Raw genomic sequence first — 23,704 nt, forward strand, 5'->3', positions numbered from 1 at the left:
ACAGGAGTGTGGACCTGATCATTGGGAAGGAGGATTGGCAGGTAGGATAGTTCATGAGGATTATGCTGAACAGGCATACAGGAACTGGGGTACGGTGGTGGAAGTGGAAATGAGGAAACTGGTGAAGTCCACTTTGATGACCTGGGGTTGAAGTGTTATGAGGTGGAAGACGAGGTGTTCTTCCTCCAGGTGTTGGGTGGTTAGAGAGTGGCGGTGAAGAAGGCCCAGGACCAGCATGTCGTCGGCAGAGTAGGCGGAGGAGTCGAAATGCTCGGCTACGGGGATGTGTGTTTGATTGATGCAGGTGTCCCAGAGATGTTCTGTGAAGTGCTCTGCGAGAATGCGTCTGGTTTCCCCAATAACAAGGAGACCACATCGAGAGCGAAGGATAAATTAAGTGACAGTGTGGATATGCAGGTGAAACTTTGACGGATGTGGAAGGCTCCTTTGGGGCCTTAGATTAAGGTGAGGAGGGAGGTGTGGGCGAAGGTTTTGCAGTTTCTGCAGTGGCAGGGGAACGTGCCAGGGCGGGAGGATGGGTTGTCGGGTGGCGTGCACCTGACCAAGCAATTACGGCGGGAATAGTCTTTGCGGAAAGCGGATGGGGTGGGGATGGAAATAAATCACTGCTGGTGTGGTCGGTTTGTAGATGGCGAAAATGTCGTTTGATGAGGATAATGCAGAGGTTGATACGTTCGAAGCTGAAGAATAGGGTGGGGGGGGTGTAGTGTCCGTCCTTGTTGCGGTTAGAAGGGTGGGATTTCAAGGCAGAAATGAGAGACGTAGGTGAGTTGCTTGGAGGGCATCTTCAACCACGTGGAATAGAAATTATGGTCTTTAAAAGGAAGCCACCTGGTGTGTTCTGTGTTGGAACTGGTCGTCCTTTGAGCAGATACAGTGGAGGCGGGGAAATTGGGAATATGGCAAAACAGTTTTGCAGAACGTCAGTTGGGAAGAGGTGTAATCCAGGTGGCTGTGTGAGTTGGTGTGTTTCTAAATAATGTTAGTGTCAAGTCTGCCGCCATTGTTGGCGACGGAGAGGTCAAAGAAGGGGAGGGAGATGTCAGAGATCGTCCAGCTGAACTTAAGTACGGGGTGGAATGTGTGGATATAGTTGAGGAAATGCTCAATCTCACGCGGAAGGGCAAATTTAATACTGATGCTGTCATCAATATAGCGGAGACAGAGGTGCAGAGTGGTGCTGATGTAATTACAGAAGTTGAGCCGTTCTATGTAGCCAGCATGAGAGGATTAGGTGGGGCCCATGCCGTGTGCCCATGGCTATACTTTTCTGTCTGAAGGAAGTGGGAGGATTTGATTGAGAGATTGTAAAGGGTGAGGACCAGTTCAGTCAAAATAATGAGTGTCAGTGGAAGTGCACTTTCGGAGAGGAAGAAACGGAGGGCTTGGAGGAAATGGACATAGTGATTGGACATGTAGAGGGATTGGATATCCATGGTGAAGATGAGGATTTGGCAGCTGTGGAAATGCAAGTCTTGGAGGAGGTGGAGGGCGTGGGTGGTGTTTCGAATGTCGGAGGGGGGATCCTGGGCTAGTGGCGAGTACGACAGTATGGAGGCAGGTGGCGATGAGTTCAAAGGGGCAGAAGCATGTTGTAACCATGCGTCAGATGGGGTGGTCAGGCTTGTGTATTTTGGGAGGGAGGTAGAGTCGAGTGGTGTGCGTTCCCGGAGCATGAAGTCAGAAGCTGTCAGTGGGAAATCTCCTGATGTGGTGAGGTTGAGTATGGTCTGGTGATGGGTGTGAGGTAATAATCGAGGGGGCAGTTAAGAGGAGGGGTTTTCGAGTTGGCTGTTGGTTTCAGCAGTGTCGAGGTTAGAGTGCCAACGCACCACTGCGCCCCTTTATCCACTGGTTTGATGATGACGGTTGGATTGAAGGAGAGGGAGTGGAGGGATCTGCGTTGCGAGTGTGAGAGGTACATGCCTATCCTGCACTATCTTCAACCTATCTTTGAAAGCTTCCAACATATCAAATGTGGACTTCCTTCAAATAGCTGTGCCCAATCCACATTTCCCAACTCCTGCCTAATTTTGATGTGATTGGCCTTGGCCTAGCTTAGGACTCTTCCCTCCGGATCACTCTCATCTTTGTCTAAGCGTATTCTACAACTTACATAATTGTGGTCACTTTTCCCAAAGAAATCCCCCACCGCAACTTCTAAAACCTGGCCTGGTTCAGTCCCCAACACCAGGTCCGAAATGACACCTTCCCTCGTCAGACAATTGACATCCTGCTTTGGAAAACTCTCCTGGACGATTCATACAAATTCTGCTCTGTCCAGACCTCTGACACGAAGTGCATCGCAGTCAATGTTGGGAAAATTAAAATATCCCATCACCACAACTCTGTTGCCTCTACATCTTTTCATAATCCATTTCCCTAATTATTCATCTACGTCCCGTTCACTGCTGGGAGGCCTGTTCTACAGCCCCAACAATGTAACTGCACCCTTCTTATTTCTCAGCTCCAATATCTGTCACTACTTAAGCACGCCATTGTGCCTGCTTTTAGCCCAGCCGTGATATAATACCTGACCAGGATTACCGCTCCTCCCCCCTTTTACTTCCCTCCTTGTCCTGCCTGAAGCAACTATATCATGGATTTATTTGCCAATCATGCCCTTTCTTCAGCCAAATATCTGTGATTGCAATAACGTCATTTTCCCAGGCACCAAGCCAATCCAGAAGTTCATCTGACTTCCACACTATAGTCCTTACATTAAAGTATATGCACATCAGGCCACCAGTTCTTTTGCGTTCATCTGCTCTCTGCCTTCTCTCCCCCTTATTAATGCTAACACGAGCATGTACATCAGCATCGACAGCCAGCTTGAATGGCTTCACATAATTAGTTGTGGTTAATATTGTGGCAGTGGTTAACACGGCTTTCAAGCTGAAAAAAAATCCATCTGACAATCCGGAATCGACTGAAGTGATTTGCCTTTCTTTAGACCGTCAGTGAGTGGAGAAGCCACACTGTTAAAATTTGGAAAGAACTTCCGATGCAATCCACTCAATTCCAAGAATTGTAGCACTGCTCTTCTTTTTTTGCCAATGTTACGGGAAACGCCCCATTTACCTTTCTTTTTGCGTTTCATGGAGCAACTTGTCGATGTCCAATAATAATCCTAAAATTTGACTTGGCTTTGGCAAATTCACCTCTGGCTAGGTATCACAAAATCATCCCCCAATGTCACTCGAACGATTTCATTAAATATTACAAATGTTCCTTGCATGTGTGACTCAAAGTCACCAGATCACCTATATATACAACAAAACTGGGCAATCCGAAATGATCGTATTTTCAAAACTTTTAAATGTAGTTGTTGACGCATTTTTCATACCAAAACTTAAAACTGATATACTCCGTTCGTTGAGACAAAAGCTGAAATTTTCTTCGCTCTTTTGGACAAATATACCAGCGAGTAACCTCTGAACAAATCAACTCAGAATTATGAGTTGTTTGTCCCATGTTTTCGACACAATCTTTCGAACAAAAAATAAAATAGTCAGCAGTCTTTGAAACTGCATTGACTTTGCGATAGTCTATCCATAACTGTTGGGTAGTCTGGGTGAGCGCCAATCGCTGTAACTCACATTATGTTTGACTGATTAGAGCATGCGTTTAATCTTATTTTGAATCTGCGTTAACGTTTAGACAGGGTTGGCCCGTCAGGGTGTTGTTTAATCAGAGCAGCATTTCCTATATCTACATCGTGCCTAATTAGGTTATTACTTCCCAACTTCGCACGGCATGTCTCTGCATGTGATAGCCAAATCTATGTCAGGACATTTCAATTTTCTATTGGAAGGTAACTCAATATGTCATCTCAAAAAGTGACAACGTCTTCGCTCCCGTGCTTAATTCGTGGAATATCCAATTCAGAATGCTTTGAACTTGACCTTTCACAAATAACACAGAATCCTTTTGTTTTCCTTTTTTATAAATACAACGTTTGGGCATATTCTTACGATACACAGTGTGAAATATCTTTTTGTCTGGAATCCTTAGGAAATTGTTCATATCACTCAATTTCCTTTCGAATTGACAACTCCAATAAACCTTGTTTACAATGACTCACTTATCACTGGTAGTTACAATGACACCTTGCCTCCGATAGAAAAATTACGAGTGTTTGATGTATTGTCTGCTTACCGTTTCATTCTACAGTGTGATACATTCACATGCCGTCGAGAAGACCTCCGTACCCTATTTGACTATCTCTGAAAGTTTACCACATAGACCAGATATTTGGCTTCTGAATTCTAACTCCATTTCTGCTTATTTAGTTTTATCATCATTCAAAACTAATTGAAGTAGATTAAACTTGGTCGGTTGATTTGGTGAAACTCTGATGCGAAAGTGTGAAAGCAGATTTTTTGTTTTCCAATTATCTCGACTGTCTTGACTATAAGCCATGAACGTTTAATGACTGATGTCACCTTTGGAACGCTCCCTGCCCTCAGGATTGTATACAGCAATTTTGAATTGTTTTATTCCTAATCTGTCCATAACTTCCTTGAATAATTTTGGAATAAGTTTAATACTTGCTCTTATTTTAGTCCTGTGGTAATTTAATATCTTGGGAAAGACATTGAGTAACGCCTCCACAAACCGTTTAGTTGCGATATTTCATAACGAAATGGCACTGTAAATCTACTGGACACATCCCTTTTTGTAGCAAATACGACTTTATATTTCATGTAGGACTCGGAAGCCACCATTTAAGATACTTGTAAAATGTTCCTCAAAAGCAGGAAGAGTTATTGAAGGTTTGGATTTTATTCTGCCCCATCGTTGTCGAATTATCTGACATGTATGACATGCCTGGAAAAAGTCACATACATCCTTGTGTAGTACAGGCCAGCGAAAATTTTAATCTAATCTATCCTGAGTTCTTCTTATCCCGAAAGAACATACTGGTAGTTAATCTGCTTCCCGCAATACCTTCTTCCTTTTATCCACTGGCAATTCGATTTGATCAGCTTCTACCCATTTCTCATCGGACTGATTATGTCTCCATTCCCCTTTTGAATCATGATATTTATGTTAGTAACACACTGGGATGCATCTACAATCTCTTTTGATACAATTGGTTCAGTTCCTCGTCCTTTGTTGTAACTGAGTTAATTTTTCCGATCTATAGATGTCAAATTTCATCGGATAAGGTATCTGATAATTTCACTTCACCCGTCTTCTCTGTACGCTTTCATCTCTTCTGTTTTAACTGGTGACTTTGTGACCTTCTTAACATACAATCAGAAAAAAATCCCATCATAAGCATCCTCACATATCTCAGTTGCGTGATGTTGCACTTGTTTTTCAAACACTGTAGAGAGGACTCCCACTGTGAACCAACCATAACGTTAGCAAGCTTAACACTAATTCCTGGAGCTAAGAGTTTGTCCAGTACTCCCACCATTATTTCTGAGTTATTCATTGGACACTCTGACTTCAGTCTACATCGTTGTCCACTTCTTGTCTCACTGTGAATTCCAGTTGCAAGAACGTTTTTACTGGCAATTGACTTTCTGAGGTACATATAAACCGCAAAGATTGAGAGGAATCTGTATCTCTTAACATTGTAACCTCATGACGTACTTCTCCTGCCCGATGTGAATACACCTTATCTTGGCAAATTTGTGGATTAAGAATGTCTGGCATTTCTTGCCGAACCAACCTCCGACTTGGTTGCACATTGTTGTGCAGATTTTGATTTCCATTGTCATTTCTATTCCCACTTCAACAAAAGTCACTGGCTTATCCTGTTTTCCTACATCTGGCTTCCAAATGCTTTTTCTAACAATGCAACACTGTGTTTTCAGGTGGCCTTTTTTATCGCAGTGAAACCCTCAGGCCTTGTTTTAACTTCCCTTATCACTTCACGACGTAATCATCAGCCACTGCAGCCTCCAATCTTGCCGTTCTTACTCTCTGCTATTCCACATGAGTTCTCTATACTTCACGAAGCGAATTTTCGATCTCCTCCAAAAATATTGTCTCTCTAATAGAGTCGTACCTTTGCACTACTTTAATTCCAATTATGTCTACGAATATTACTCCTTTTCTTTATCATTTAAAACATAATATATGTTTGACCAGGATTCAGATTGCTAAAACGTTGTCAGCCGGCTTCTGGCAAAAGCTCATATATACCTAAAATAGCTTTTTTTTTACCTCCTCTTAAGTCCTAGATTACTCCAATGATAGTACTACCAACACATCACAAACTACAACTTCCATTTTGAATAACAAAACCAACATGGTCACTGGCCATTTGACCGAATTTGCCAACTTCTCAAATGACATAGAAACGGCTTTCAAGTCCTTCTTATCAAACGTAGGCTGAATGGGTAAAAACTGATCTACACCAGGCATTTTGCCACTGTTGGTTTGCTAATCCTCACTTTCTTCCACACCGAAACGAACCTTCAGGCTTTTTTGCCATTGTTTTAGACTGATATTACTTTCGAACCGCCAATTTGCGAAGTTCAAACTCCTTTTCTTTCTTCCTTTCCTCTCTCTCCGTTCGTTCTTTCCCTTCTTTTTTTTTGTTGTTTCCTTCTGCTAAAGCAATTCGTTCTTTTCCTCCTTCCTCTACTGAACTGCATTGGAAACAGCTTCATAATTTTTGCCCTTGCCTTTCATTTTTCATCTCATTCAGGCTGTTTCATTTTCATTTGAATTTTAGTCAAATCCAAAGATTCTGGGAGCGTTTCCAGCAAATTTAAATACTGAATGATTGCTATAATTATCACTCCCTACCTCCTGCAAGATGACAGTTTCAACTCTTGTTGGACTGTCAATACCAGCAGCTTTTCCTTGTTCATCTTTTGTAATGCCCCAGAGTCACTTCTTTAACCCCCAGAAAAGTTTTAGCGACTGAAACAGCCATTACTGCTCCGAGAACATTTTAAATTTACTGACCTGAAATACTGGTTAAAATGCAAACACCTACCATTCTCTGCCTTTGATTCCAGTAAATTTAAGCGTAAATTGTCAATATTGAACAAATCATGCTAACAGCCACAAACCCTAGATGGACCAGGCTAGACCCACTCAAAATGTTTCAAGAAAAGAGCCTGGAATGTAACTGTTCCAGTTGTTTTAAGTGGGTACTCAGTGGATGTTCCACAAGTGATGGAACTGGCTCAGCTAATCAGTTTTAAACAAAACATAATTCATTTGCAAAATCAACGAATGAAACAAGCACATAAAGTACCGCATATTAAATAACATAAACTCTCCAAAAACCTATCAGATTACCCCAACTACATGATGTTGTCCCAAATTCCTGAAACAACCACCATAAACACCCGTTCAGAATAAAAAAATAAAATACAAACACAGGTTCTCACAAAAAAAGTTATCAGAGACACAGAATCAGCATGGAGCTCTTTCCTTTACTGGTAATCTGAAAAAAAGACTACCTGCTAAAATCAAAGCAAACCAAACCAAACCAGAGTAAAGCAGAGCTGAGGGAAAGCGCCACGCCATTTTCATTGTCTAAGTATTTCTTTAAAAAAAACACAGAAAAACCCAAACATGTCAGAAATCGTGTCTTTATAAACCCATTTGAAAAAAAATCAAGGAAACGTAATCTGGTTAATAGACCAGCATCATTGCACTGCACTGTTCACCATTTATCACATGTCAACCATGTTTCCTGTCGATCTCCTCTGCTCGTTGTAAAACAACCCACAATCTGGCCAAACACTCTTCGATGATGGACGTTTTTCAGTTCCAGGCAACACTGCGTTCACCTCCGATAATTTGGATTCCAAAACTGCACACAATATGTTCACTATGCAGTCTAACCGATGTTTTATGAAGTTTGCAGCCAAACCATACTACTATTAAACCCTACGCAAAGCTTAATAACACAAAATACCACATAAGGATGTTGTGAAACCTGAAAGGGTTCAGAAAAGATTGACAAGGATTTTGCCAGAGTTAGAGGATCTGAGTTACAGGGATAGGTTGAACAGGGCTGGGTCTGTTTTCCCTGGAGCATCGGAGGCTGAGAGGTGACCTTATAGAAGTTTACAATATTAGTCCAGAACTAGAGGGCATTGTTTTAGGATGAGAGGGGGAAGATGTAAAAGAGACCGAAGGGGCAACGGTTTCACGCAGAGAGTGGTACATGTACGGAATGAGCTGCCAGAGGATGTGGTGGAGGCTGGTACAATTGCAACATTTAAGAGGCATTTGGATGGTGAGATGAATAGGAAGGATTTGGAAGGATATGGGCCGGGTGCTGGCAGGTGGGATTAGATTGGTTTGGGATATCTGATCGGCTTTGACTGGCTGGACCAAAGGGACTATTTCCAAGCTGTACATCTCTATGAATCTATCATCATTTCATTCATCTTTCCTAGTATCTTAAGGGACCGATATAGATGCAAAACAAAGTCCCTCTGATTCTCAGTGCTTCCCAGAATCGTACCATTCATTATGGATTCGTTTTCCATGTTTGTTCTGCTCAATCAATACCAATTTATTTTCTCACATTTATCGGGTACAAGTCTGTTTGCCGCTGACCACCGTTTCCATATGCCCTTGTACTCGAAGGCTAAACTCCTAAAAATTTACCACTTCATCAATTATGTTATCTCCCACCAACTCATTCAACATATGAGGTAAATTCGTTTCGAACCGTTTCTTCATTTTCTCCACACTTCTTGAATTTGGCAGATCTCAAAAAATTATCTTCGTAGTGTGAAGTCTCATCGATCCGACCATCAGCTGACAATGAACTGAATATGCAGATACCGACGGTTCACATGTGATTAGGCTCTTCGTCTCCCAGCAGATGTGCTCTTTTGTTAAGATCACTTTCTCTGAAGACCAACCTGATCTCTGGCAAAAGAAACCAATATCTTCATCTGTTGAAGCTGATAATATTCAGATGCATGTGTCAGCACAATCATATATCAATTACTTGACCACTTGTCCTTTTACTGAGATTTAGTCACAAGTGAGGTACCAGAAGACTCGAGTTTGGCAACGTGGTGCCACTGTTTAAGAAGGGCGGTAAGGACAAGCCAGGGAGCCACACACCAGTGAGTTTGACCTCAGTGGTGGGCAAATAATTGGAGGGAATGCTGAGGGACAGAGTGTACATGTATTTAGAATCGTCAACACGGCTTTGTGCGTGGGAAATCATGTCTGACTAACTTGATTGAGCTTTTTGAAGAATTAACAAAGAGGATTGATGACGGCAGAGTAGTAGATGTTACCTGTACGGGCTTCAGTAAGGCGTTCGATAGGGTTCACCATGGGAGACTGATTAGCAATGTTAGATCTCATGGGATAGGGGGAGAATTAGTCATTTGGATATAGAACTGTCTCAAAAGGAGAAGACAGACGGTGGTGGTGGAGGGTCCTTTTTCAGACTGAAGGCCTTTGACCAGTGGAGTAACACAAGGATCGGTGCTGGGTCCTCTACTTTTTGTCATTTACATAAATGATTTTGATGCGAGAAGAAAAGGTAGAGTTAGTTAGTTTGCAGCTGACACCAAAATTGGAGATGTAGTGGACAGCCGAGATGGATACCTCAGATTACAACAGAATCTTGACCAGATGGGGCAAGAGGCTGAGAAGTGGCAAATGGGTTTTAATTCAGATAAATGCGAGGTGCTGCATTTTGGGAAACCATATCCTGGCAGGACATATACACTTCATGGTCGGGTCCTCGGGAGTGTTGCGGAACAAAGAAACCTTGGAGTGCAGGTTCAGAGCTGTTTGAAAGTGGAGTCGCAGGTAAATAGGATAATGACGAAGATGTTTGGTATCCCTTCTTTTATTGGTCGGATTATTGAGTGCAGGAGTTGGGAGGTCAGGTTATGGCTGTACTGGACATTGGTAAGGCCACTGTTGGAACTTTGCGTGCAAATCTGGTCTCCTTCCTATCTGAAACTTGAAAGGATTCAGGAAAGATGTACAAGGATGTTTCCAGGATGGGTCGATTTGAGCTCAAGGGAGAGACTGAACAGGCTGGGTTGAGGGGTGACCTTCTAGAGGTTTACAAAAGTATGAGGTGCATGAATCGGGTAAACCGGCAAAGTCTTTTCCCTGGGGTCGGGGAGTCCAGAAATAGAGAGCATGTGTTTTGGGTGCGAGGGAAAGATTTAAAAGAGATCTAAGGAGGAAACGTTCTCACGCCGAGGGTGGTACGTGCATGGAATGAGCCGCCAGTGGAGTGGTGGAGGCTGGTAAATTTGCAACATTTATGAGGCATTTGTACCGGTATATGAATAGGAGGGCTTTGGAGGGATATGGGCGGGTGCAGGCAACTGGGACTAGATTGAGTTGGGATATGTGTTCGGCATGGACAGGTAGGATTGAAGGGTCTGTTTCCATGCTGTACGTCTCTATGACTCTATAATCATTTTATTCATCTTTGCTAAATCTTAAGGGGCCGATCGTAGAAATCGTAGAAATCTGCAGTGCCCTCCCAAGAAGTGTAGTCGAGGCAGAAAACCTCAAAAGTATTGAAAGAAAATACCTGGATGAGAAATGTCATAACGTTCAAGGCTGTTGGCCAAGTGCTATAAAATGTGATTAATACAGATTTAGTGCACTTTTCACGTCAGAAACTCAATGGGTTTAAGATATTCCTCTGTATTGTTTCATTTTATCGTTAATTATTTGTAAACTTATGACGTTGACGTGATTTTCCGTTTTGTTTGTCTTTTGGGTAAGTATTAATTAGTGTACTTTCCAGCTGTTGCTGAGGTCAGTCTCAGCTTCGGGTTCTCTATTAGAGTGTTCGTTCACAGAAAGCCTTTCCCCAATTAATTTATGGACTTTGTATAGACCAGGCCCCTCAAAACATTTCAAGATGGTAGGCCAGATCCTTACTTTCAAGGTTGTTTTTTAGGAGACGTAATGTGGATATTCTAAGGTAGAAGCAGTTGATCACATCGCTCAGTTTGAAACAAATCAGAATCTCTTTACAGACCAGCGAATGAATTACAAACTAAAGAGAGTATCACGTACAATAAATTAATATGTTTTAAAAGCTAGCAGATTATGTTACACCTTAATGATGCTATTCCTATTTCACGTAGTCCTCTTGGAAAAAAAGCGTACAATGAAACAGATTCTCACAGGAACGATGTCAGAGAGAGAGAGTGTCAGCCAAAAAAGCATGATTGAACGCCGCACCTCTCTCCCCTTTCACCCCAGCAGATTTTCATTGACCAGCATTTAAAATAAAACTAGAATAACAAAGAAAGCTGGGAGATCTGGCCACTACCATTTCGTAGTACAACTGCTTAAACAAAAAAAAAACTAAAGACCTCCTCTGGTTGTTGAGATAAGCTGGACATGTTAACCAATATTAAAGTAGCGAGTTGAAACAATCTGATTCCTCTGCCATTATTAATCCTTTCGAACAATAACAAGGGGAAACAGCTTTGCCAAAGGGCCAGCGCAATCACAGACTGAATTAACAAGGGAAGCATTGTCTGACAGTGTGCAGCAAAAAAAAGCTCTCTCAATGTGCTCTACATATAATATAGTTAGTCACTGAATAGTCTCAGCAAATTTATAGTCATCTCTGAAACGATTGTTAAAAATACTTGGATATTGCTGGGAATGAAAGCACAAGACAATATTGGAATATTGCTGCTTGGAGACCAATGCAATGAACATTTCATGGCCATGACCACGTTAATGCGTTCCTTGGGGTTTTAAATACTTACATAAATCTAAATTTATCACACTGCATCATTAGGGTAAATCTGTCGTAATGTGTTTGTTCAAAATAATTCGAAAATATTGCAGTTCTAATTACAGCTTCCCAGTAGATATAGCACACGATATAAAATAACATATCTGAATTGTCACATCACCAATTCCGAGAAAATACTGAGAATTTACCTTCAGGAGGAGGGGAGAGATTCTTTTACAAGCAACACAATGCATCTTCCATGGCAAATGGTGGCAAAAGTATTCTACACTATTCTTGCTGCTGTTGGTGTTCCTGGTAGGTCTTGTAAAAATCTCTGTTGGATAAGTCAGGGCATTGAGTCGTACTCACTTCCACGCTTGGACTGATGTTTAGTTTATTTTTTTTCTTTAAGCAAATTAAATTGCAATGGTAAACGATAGAGTTCTCCCTTATTAAGACTTCAGTGAAATGTTTGTCTTTCAGAAGACTCCTCAGTAATGAGCAGCATTGACTCTTTCTTTATACTGTATAGAAAGCGTTTGCCGGAAGCCACAGTGATGGCGTTTCGCTGAGCACCAATTCTGGTTTTTCAAGAAACTGTTGAACAAGAATGGGTTCTCACTGGTTTTTCCAAACTTACTTTCGGTAAATGGGTTTTATGATAATCACATTTTTTGACATTTAGTATTTCTAATTTTTTTGATCTAAAAGTCATTGCTGGCGCTCAGGCGACTTGCTCCACATGGAGACAGGTACAACATGAGCAATAACTGAGTTGAACAGGGCACTGTGAAGTGAAAAGGTAAATTCAACATGGAATGGTTTGAATACTTTGTGGCTGAGACAATGGATGATTGGGGGCACGATATTTGCAAGGATAGATAGCTGGGAGTAGTGTTGAGCAGTAGCTTCCGATTATAATATGCTTTGCTGAAATTATTTGATCTGAAGTTTTCATGTGAACTGTGACATTACAACAAGTTGCATGCTGCACTGTTGTGAATTTTAATAGGAGAAGTGGTGTGGCCGCAGTGACCCAGATTGGTTCAAACAACTTTGATGTAAAGAACTTTTCTCCTCATTTCCTTTACTGTCCGCTAAATGTTAATGCTTAAATGGAACGTTCTTAACGTATAGTACATCCAGGAGTATTACTTTGTTCAAAGTTTGGGAGAATATTTGTAGCTCGGGTGCTCGTTGTTGTGGGTCTGTTTGCCAACATGCGTATTTGTGTTGCAGACGTTTCGTCCCATATGTCGGTGACATCCTCAGTGCTTGCGAGTCTCCTGTGAAGCTCTTCTGTGATGTTTCATTCGGCATTTGAAGTGTTAGTTTCCTTTGTCCTTTGTCCTTGGTTGGCATGTGTCTTTGGTTAGTATACTTTCACACAGTGCCATGGTCACAGGTGCGAGTGCAGCCATGGATCATGACATGGAATTAGCTCTGAAAGATGTGTAGATTCGATGGATTGCTATGGTAAATGCGTGCTATAGTAGATAGTGTGTGCGAGTGTGTGTCGGTGTGTTTCTCTTTGGAACATCGGTGCTGGCTCGATGAATGAAATAACCTCGATTTGCACTGTCAGGGTTCTATCATTCGATTATTTTAAAATATTATTGTTATCATTTTTATGACGATGGTGCTGCTGATGATGTAGTGACATTTTGGAGATGAAGGCTCTGGGTATATTTTTGAACAGATTTACAGTGAGACCTGCTGTTCATAGCACGGTTTGCAGTGATCGTCAATGCTGTGGTATCTCTATTATCCCACTTGGGCCAGTGACTCAGAAAGGCAAAGAATCTGTGGTAGATTTTTTCTTTCACCGACCAAAGGAGGCTTGGTTGGGAGGACTGCTACACAGTTTCAAACATCTGATTGGGTTCGTTCTCATCCAAGCTGTCGAGTTAGCATAATGACGAGTCGGTCATAATGAGAGAAAGTTACCCGTGTTGATATGACCTGCGTTGTGGCTTTGAGGGCCTCAGTGACTGAGATTTTCAGTGGTTTGCAACTGATTCATAATCATATCAAGATATCAAAGGAAATCCATTTGGCAGCAAATAGCCTTTGTAAGATTCAAAGAATACGCAGTATCCTTATGAAGCATTCAATTATTTGTTTTACCAATTATATGCGCATGTGTGTGGATATTGTGGTTTGAAGGAGAATTCAAATCTTTCAGAGCAACCCATAACGCAGAGAAAATCAACTGCTGCTTACCCAGTAAAATATGTCATTGATTATGCTAAATATGTTCTACCCTATTCCTTTTTGAAGTATGCAATTGAATATTTCAGAATTTGCTCCTGCGTTTCAGAATCTTAAAACTTGATATGACACCGAACAACAAAAATATTTATGCTGATGCCAATCACTTAGAGTCTGGGTCAGGCACAGAAAATATGTTTCGGTAACTTCAAGTCCACTTTCCTTTTCTGTCTCTTACAGTTAATCTAGTGGCGATTGTATTCTTATCCAGGGGCAAGTGTGGACTTTCTACATGCACCACTCGCTATCTGGTGGCCATGGCAGCATCAGATTTCCTGTTCATTTTATTTGATGTAATCCTTCATCGGTTCAATTACTACTATTATCCACGGTGTTTCCTGGACATCACTCCTATTTGTACTATTATCTATGTCTTGAACCGTTTATCCGTTGATTGTTCTGTCTGGTTCACTGTCGCTTTTTCTTTTGATCGTTTTGTGGCCATTTGTATTCATCACATGAAAACAAATTATTGCACTGCGAAAACAGCAATGAGAGTTATAGCATCAATATGCATTTTCTTTTTTTTCAAGAACATTCCTATTTATTTTCGATTTGAACCTTTGTGGTATCGCAACAATATTCCATGGTACTGTTCTACAAGGGACAGTTATTACGATGAACCTCAATGGATTAGTTTCCAATATTTTGAAAAATTCTTAACACCAATTTTACCATTCGCTTTTCTTCTCTTGCTCAACTTTCTTACAGTGCAACACATCTTCCATACAATTAAAGTGCGGAAGGGACTCAGGGATCAGAGGAAAATAGAGAATGATCCAGAAATAGAGAGCAGAAAGACCTCTGTCATTTTACTGTTTTCCATATCAGGCTGCTTCCTACTTCTCTGGCTCATGTATATTTTATATTATTTTGATGTCGCTTATCATTTGGATTCCAATGCTTTAAATCTCTTTGAACACGTCGCATTTATGATTCGAAACTTAAGTTGTTGCACAAATACATTTATTTATGTGGTGACACAAAAGCATTTCAGAAACCAACTTAAGAATGCTGCGAAATATCCAGTTGTGAAAGTTATTAAGTTGATTTTTTAAGTCTAAGTAATCGAGCGGCAACATTAAATGCTGACAATGGAACAAGTTGTCTAGATGAGGAACTGCAAGAACAGAAAAGGAGGACGAGCGATGGGTGAGCATTCCTTTTATATTGGGTGAGGATGAAACTGAGAAGAATGACATTGGAGGATAAAATATGTTGAAGTGTTGCTCCCAATGAGCAATAGTCAGGAGAAAGGTAAAAAGCAACAACAAATATAATGGAATGTGCAATCAATTATACGAAAAATTACATTAATTCATTCCATTCAATCGGTATTCAGAGAATGAACCGGTCAAAGAAAACAAAGGAAAAGTCACCCACAACATCGTATCATCGTTCATTTGGGACGGGTGTTGATCAGGCAAAGGCAGACTCATCCTCGCTGAATTATCTGATGAAAAAGTTTGTGTAAATGTAATTAGATCAAAGTCGGCATATGTGTTATTTAAAAAGGTAAATAATGCATTTCATACTTTGGCAAGCATCCGGTAGATTAAATGCATTTTCAGAAAAAAATAGTTTGTTTGTTTTAATTTCATTGCCAATCATCTGACATTACTTATCTTTATTTGTTTCTTTTCACGACTCGGGCGATAGGTTGTTGGGAGCAGTTCAGGCCCAATCAGATGGTGTGTTAGATAATAGAGACTAAACATTCGGAATGAGGCTGAATGTAACAGATAAGCTAGCATGAAAATCCCAACTGCATTATTCTCTGATTCTGATTCAATTCATTGAGCCGAGCAGGAACTCACTCAGGATGAATTCAAAAAGACACGCACACAATCAGTAGATTTATTGTCTGACTCGTCCATTCGCTGCTAAATTCGCTTTTGACTCAGCTCATAGCGGCGAATCAGTCATTCATTCTAGCTGCTGGAAATACGATGTCTGAACCACAACACACTTCCTGTGCAGCTCATTGGTACAGGAAAGAAGAACTATCTCTGTCCTTCGGTCTTGCTCGTGGAGAGTTTTCTACAGCTGTTTTCTGACATCCTTGGTCACGTATGACATTGCTGATCCTTTAACACAGTTTCATTGTCCTTGACTCAATCAGGCAGAATATATTTTTAATTTAATTTTTAAGTAATCTTTGGACAATGAAAGAAGAATGGCTAGTTGTCCCGGTCGGGTATTTTGCAGTTTGATTTTTTGGTTTTAGCTGGAGATTGAGAGAAACTTCTGACGGGAAAAGCATCCCGCGCTTCAGTAAATGGAAACTGAGTGATCCTCCCTCTCACTGACATCTCTCCGGTAAGAACCTATGGTTGAATGTCCCTTCCATTTACACCAAGTGATGTATTTATGGGGATGCTGTAGGAAATTGGAACCGCTTTAAATTGCGGGGAATCTAATGTCAATTGGGTTATCGAATAGTTGTTATTCTATATTCTGTTCTACTTTGTTTCTCTTTCCTTCAGTGGTGTGTAAATAAATTCTGATTTATAGGAAGACGAGTGGTTGAACCAGATGCAACATTCCTGCGATATCCACCATACATATACCTGAATCAAATGGAAATGTTCAGCTCTGGGCTGCCTTCTTATGGGTGTCTAGCCTCGTCTAAACCACCAGGCAGCAGGGATATTGACATGGCATTCTAAATATATGTTTATTTACTGGAAACAGCAACCATGTTACCCATCTGAAGCATCCTCCATCAGTTCAGCATGTTCACCATTCTTCTGAACTTAGAAAATAAAGCTGAATGACCTGCAGATGTCAATAATCAAAAACAAAAGAAAAGCCAAAATGACTGATGGAATGACACGGATCTTAGTTCTGAAGAATGGTAACTTGACATGCATCATTAACTGTAATTTTCTTCTGCAGATGCTGCAGACCTGCTGAGTTTTTCAGAAATACTTTTTTTTTGCTTCTTCCTACCTTCCCATTCAGCGGTGAAATATATGGATCAGTCTTCACTCGTCTGATATGTCATCAACACCTCAAGTTTCCAAACAAAGAAACGAATTCGTGACCTAGATTATCTCCAGGGACTTCTGAACAACTTGGACATTCCATATTTGCCGGCCAACTCATGACTATGGTGTTGCAATTCTCAAAATGTGATTTTCAGTCACCCCTCAGCCTCATGGATGGCATACAGTTATTCCAGGTCTGGAACCTGTAGCCTCAGTGATTGCAGACTATGACATTTCCTAGTCACAGATATGTTTGCGGCAACGCATTGCCCATTGCCCAGTCAAGTAGCTCACTTTGCGCAAGCTGACTTTTTTTTTGCAGCCACGTTGACAAATGTTACGTAGTAAATGTAAAAGCATATTTTTTTACAGGATGGACAGATTTCATAGGGAAGAATCCGGCCAGAAACATTTTCGGAAGCATGCAGCCTGTCCACTGCAGCAGGTTATCTGCTGCAAACACTTTTTCTGTCTAACAGTTAAAATTAAATCATACTGGAAAAAATCATATCTGAGCTGGGTGAACAGCCCATTCCCATGTTATAATTGTAAGTAGCCCTTCCAGACATATCGACATTTCTGCCTTGTTTACAACGTTTGAAAGGAACCCAAGGATAGCATAACCTTATTAAAGGAACAGAACCGTCACAATTAACACCTTGCAACCGTACTAAAACATTTCTTGGTCTAACGTTAAGAAAGATCAGAGGGAATTTCTCGCTGGTGTTGTCAAATTTGATTATCCTGATTTAAAAGCATTTGAAAAGTGTCGTAGTCTACCCTATTGTACTGAGTTGGGATTCCCCTATTTCCATAGTTGCACTGATGGCTCCTCTGCTACAATAAAATGATGATATCGTGAATGAGATTTACTCAGCAGTGCGGTTAAATTCTATGCAGAATATTACTTCATGTCCACGTTATAAACACAGTATGACTCTTCCCAAAGAGAAAAACAAATATTAGCTACAGACTCATGTCAACCATTCAAAAAAATTAACGGCACCTCCAGTGAAAAAAATTATCGTATCCGCAGCCCATATTTTCTAACAGCGAAGAAAGATGCCGGTGTTGGATTGGGGTGAATAGGGTCAGAAGTTACACGACACTGTATTACAGTTCACCTCCTTCGTCATGCTTAAGTCTCCTGAACATGGCAAAGGAATAGAGCATGGAGAACATGTGGTTTCAAATAAAGCTGTTGACGTGAAACTTGGTGTTGTGTACCATCTGGCCATTTTTTTTTGAATGTCCAACTTACATCTCTAAGCCCGACTTTAAGATTCAATTGAAAACAAGCTTGTTCTTAATTATGTTGTAAATGTTTCCAAGAAGGTTACACATTTGAAAAATAAGTGTTTTTCCTATAATCCACGATTCTCTCAGTTCTTTTGTTCGTCATTCTTCATTGATCAATATTCTCAATATTGTGACGGCATTACTTACAATAGTGTGAGGACACTGTGACCTTAAGAGGCCCTCTGACTTGTTTCTCTGGCAAACGAATCTTGTCACTTTCGTGACGAAAGATCTCCCCTGACAGGCACTTTATAAACAGCTGGGACTTTTCCATGGTTGGCTTCTTTTTTCCTAAGAAGTCAAAACAATCATGAATGAGCACCATTACGCTGACACAGAATCAAAATATTAGCTTTCGCATAGTTGATGTGGTTTGCTGGCTCCTGGAACTGAATGGCTGTGTCCTCTGTAGCTAGAGTGACGGCTCAGGCGGTGAGACGTCCTCTTATAGATCAGAAGGCAGAGAATGCTTCTTTCGTTATTTCTTTCTGCTGGACAAGACAGAATTATAATCAGAATCCCCACAGTGTTGAAACAGGCTCTTCAGCCCAACAAGTCCTGAGCGACACACCAAAGAATAACCTATGCATATCCATGCCCGAAACTTGCCCATTGTCCAGAAGTTACATGTATTCGAAAAGCATGCTAAGTTTAAGATAACCAATTCACTTAACCTGTGAATTTTTGTATTTTGAGAGGTAACCAGCGCACATGGAGAAAAGTCACGCAGAGAGAACACGCAAGCTCCTTACCTGCAGCTTCCCGGGTGTGGAATTGGACTTGCAACATTTACACTGATCAAACTAGCAGCGTGAACAACTGAGCCAGCGTAGCACTACAGTGCAGTGTTACCGGATTTCCATTGCAAGATTCGCGTTTATGTGATGATACATGCATTGACAATATTGTTAATTAGGATTTAAATAAGGCGTTGACTTGTTAAGGCCGTCAATATAACAAGATATTCTTTTCGTTTTACTCTATTGTAAGGATGAAAAATGTTTTCCAGAAAGCATCACTGTCGCCGAATTAAATCATATCTGAAACTCAGTGTCTTATACTAGCCTTTGATCTATGCCGTCCGCATAACATACTTTGGGGTAAGAGTTGGTTCGGGGGTGGTTGGGGTCTGGTCTGTTATCGTCACAATAATGGATCGGTAGAGGCTGAAGATGCTGGGGTTGTTTTATCTTGAGCGTGGGAGGCTGCGGGGTGACATTATAGAGGTTTACAAAATCATGAGGGGCATGGATAGGGTAAACAGACAACGTCTTTTCCCTGGGATCCGGAAGTCCAGAACTAGAGGGCATAGGTTTAGGGTGAGAGGGGAAAAATATACAACAGACCGAAGGGGCAGCTTTTCTCACGCAGAGGGTCGTACGAGTATGAAATGAGCTGCCAGACGAAGTGGTGGAGGCTGGAACGATTGCCACATTTAAAAGGCATTTTGATTGGTATATGATTTGGAACGGTTTGGAGGGATATGGTCTGGGTGCTGGCCGGTGGGGCTAGATTGGGTTGGGATATCTGGTCGGCATTGACGGGCTGGACGGAAGGGTCTTTGACCATGCTGTGCATCTCTGTGACTCTATGACTCTATGTGCATTGAGACTAAGTCCTTCAGGCATATTCCCGTGACGGGAGCCCACGTAGAGTAACTGTTAGGTTTTGAATCATCTCTCTCTATTGCAGGTATTTTAAAAATAGTAAGCAGAATTCTTTCTTCAACAACCGACTCTCCGTTTTTCAAGTTAAATCTAGAAATAATTTGGCCTCTAACCTAGAGAGCGTCTTAATCACGGCTAATCTCTCTGACTATACCTTCGTCCAAAACCTTTCAGATTTCAAAATAAAATGCTTTGCATTACAAGCACCATGCCTTATTCCCTCTTTATTATTCAACACATACGGACTGCATCTAAATTGTTTAATCTGTCAACGGACTCATGTCGTAATACGTAAAACTCACCGTAGTTTGCCGAGACAGTGAAATAATGCGAGATGTGCAGTGGAGTTGAGGGGAGCAGGCGGGGTTGTGTGTGAAATATGGTTTCGCCTTCGGAAGTGAAACACTGACAGTGTGAACTTTCTGCAGCTCAGCTGCACAGCCACGAAAGTGTTTCCCGACTCCACCGTTAACAACTCTCCTCCTCACCAAACAAGGCATCGTCTTACTGAAGAAATTGTCAGGTTTAATGTAAATGGTTTTGGTCCAGTACCTCGCCAGATGGTACATTGTACAAAAACCTAAATTTTCAGCAAGGTCGACAGAGGGACTGATTTAGCTGTGGAATGAGGGAGGCTTATTGCTGTGTTTAGTAGTCCAGTATAGTTCCCGGTCCAATTAGCATTCACAGTATCAGCTGAATAAAGATGAATCAATAGCTTGAGGAATAGGGCAGAGTTAGGCTTTGATTTTTTTTATCGTTGTGGCATTAGATAAAATCGCAAATCGAACTGTTTTATATCGTGTTTTGCCATCAAATTCAACACTGAATTTAGGAGGAGGGTTTTAATTAGTGTTACGGCTGGCATTAAGATCAACTTCGATTTTCAGTTATAATGAGAACCTTGTTTTAATTTACTGGTGGGTTGCTGTTCAGAATGGATTTACATTTTATGAAGAACATGCAGCTATTCTTAAGGTGAGGTTTAGTGTTGAGAATGTAACTGGAATTATTCTTTTGTGACATAGTATTTGTCTCATTTGCGAGATGTCATTTGATTCTGAGGAAGATCATCGATATTTTTCTTGTTGCATGAATTGTGACACGACAATTTATGAAAGAAGTAGATGCTACTGCCGCCATGATGGCTTAAGGAAAACTGTGCATCATGAATGTTGGTACTTTAATGAGAAGACATATTGAGTAGAATGGTGTGTGAAATATTGACAAGAAACGTATTTAAAATGAGACTCATGGAAAAACTTTGAAAAAAAAAAGAGTGCAAATTGTCCTGGGTATAAACTTGTTTGATCCAGATGCTGAGTTTTTGCCAGAAGATTTTGAATATTGGAACTGCCAGCAGAAGAAAGGTTATAAAGTTGAGACTGAAAATTACATGCCAGATAGTTTAACAAAGTCTAAATACAAGAAATATTAGAACTGATACCTCTCACATGTGGAGTTTACCATGGTTCGATGCTGGGTCCAGTACAGTTCGTCATTTATATAAATAATTGTATGTGAGTGTAAGAGTTAGTAAGCTCGCAGAAGACACCAAAATTGGAGTTTTAGTGGACAGCGACGAAGGTTATCTCAGATTTCAACGAGACCTTGCTCAGCTGTGCCAGTGGGCTGAGAAGTGGCAGATGGAATTTAATTTAGATAAATGCGTATTTCTGCGTTTTTTTATGAGATTCGATTCCCTATAGTGTGGAAACAAGTCCTTCAACCCAACCAGTCAACAGCGACCCTCCGAAGACGGACCCCTCAGACGGATTTCCCTTTGACTAATGCCCCGAACACTATGGGCAATTTAGCATGACCAATTCACCTGACCTGCACATCTTTGAACTGTGGGAAGAAATTGGAGTGACCGGAGGACACCCACGCAGACACAGGGAGAATGCACAAACTCCACACAGTCAACCGAAGGACCGTGGTGTGCGATGCAGCAGTGTTATCCAATGAGCCACCGTGCCAACCATTTTGGAAAAGCACGTCTTAGTAGGACTTACACACATGATGTTACTGAACAAAGAGACGTTGAAGCGTAGTTTTATAGATCATTGAAAGTAGATTCGCAGTTAGACAGGATAGTGATTGAAGGCATTTGGTACGGAAGGATGTTAAAAACCTTCAAAGGGTTCAGAAAAGATTTGAACGGATGTTGCCAGGATTGGAGGATTTGAGCTGTCGGGAGATGCTGAACAGGCTGGGGCTGTTTTTTAGATTATTAGAATTACAGTGTGGAAACAAGCCCTTCGGCCCAAAAAGTCCACACCGATCCTCTGAAGAGCAACCCCGCCAGACCCACTCCGCTACATTTAACCCTTCACCTAACACTACGGTCAATTTAGCATGGCCAATTCAACTGACCTGCACATTTTTTGACTGTGGGAGAAACACACGCACTTACGGGGAGAATGTGCAATCTCCACACAGATAGTTGCTGTGAGGCAGCAGTGCTAACCACTGTATAATCATGCCTCGTTGGAGTGTCTAATCTAATCTAATACATTCCTCAGAATGAACATCCCATGCCTTTGTGAACATGATGCTGCCCTTCACTTCATCACCTGAACTAACCGATATGATTAGACAACTAATCATCACTGGTCTATCTGTTGATATCACTTAGAAGTTCATTTACATCACACCTCACTACAGGAACAAAGGGAAGAACAAATAATGAGGAAGTACCCACATAAGCAATCCTTGAACCTTTTGTGATGCCACACGTAACTATGTATTGAAAATTAAACGTTTTGTAAAGGAGGATGTTAAATGCTCAATCATATTCTTTCTCGCTCATATGTTAAATGTTAATCCTTTACCCTGGACTTAAAATTATCCTCCGAAAACTGATCACAATTTGTATCAATCAACTCTTGTACAACAACGGACCTGCATTAAATCTAAAAAGTTATTTTCCCCTACATTTGATACCTATTTTCACAAGTCCTCTTCTTTCAGATTCAGTTAAATAAGTGGACATTATCATTCTGAACAGCGGGCACTGTTGCGTCTCAAAACGTATCACACATTACCTGGTGAGAATGTTTGTGGTGTGAGTCATTTGTGTCATATTCAACTGAATCCTTCCAAACTATTGCTGTGTTGAGGCCTGAACTACATACCAGTGCTATATCTTGTTCACCACCTTGGCTTTGAAGTCAAAGAGTGCATTGTTCTGCTTCGTTGTCGCTTTTACCTTTGATTGATTTCGAGTCATACAGTTACAGAATAATACAACATGGAAATTGTCGCTTTGGTACAAACTGATCCAGACTGACCACGGTGCCTACTCAAATTTTTCCCACTCATCTTAAACCTGTGCCTTCTAGTTTTAAAGTCGTCATCCTGAGTAAAACGGCGATACGAATTCTACCTGTCCATAACTCTCTTCACTTAATACAACTCAATAAGATAACCCTTCATTCTCATTTGGTTCCAGGAATAAAGTGCTATCCTGGCGAACATCTCCCTCTAACTCAGGTCTACAAATCATGGCTGTATCCTTGTAAATGTTTATCACACTCTTTCTGGTTTAAATGTGTGTTTCTTAAAACAGGTAACCGATTCAGAACACAATACTCCATATGCGGCCTCACCAACGACTTGTGCAATCAACACGACTTATGCTATTGTAACATAACTTCAAATCACCTATATTCACTGCCTTCAACGTTAAAGACCAGCATGAGTTTGAAAGAGAGAAGGCAAAATCGGATGTAATGGTGTAACAGTTAAATAAAGGTAATTATGAGGGCATGAGA

This window comes from Hemiscyllium ocellatum, unplaced genomic scaffold (assembly GCF_020745735.1).
Source record: "Hemiscyllium ocellatum isolate sHemOce1 unplaced genomic scaffold, sHemOce1.pat.X.cur. scaffold_101_pat_ctg1, whole genome shotgun sequence".
NCBI classification, from domain to species: Eukaryota; Metazoa; Chordata; class Chondrichthyes; order Orectolobiformes; family Hemiscylliidae; genus Hemiscyllium; species Hemiscyllium ocellatum.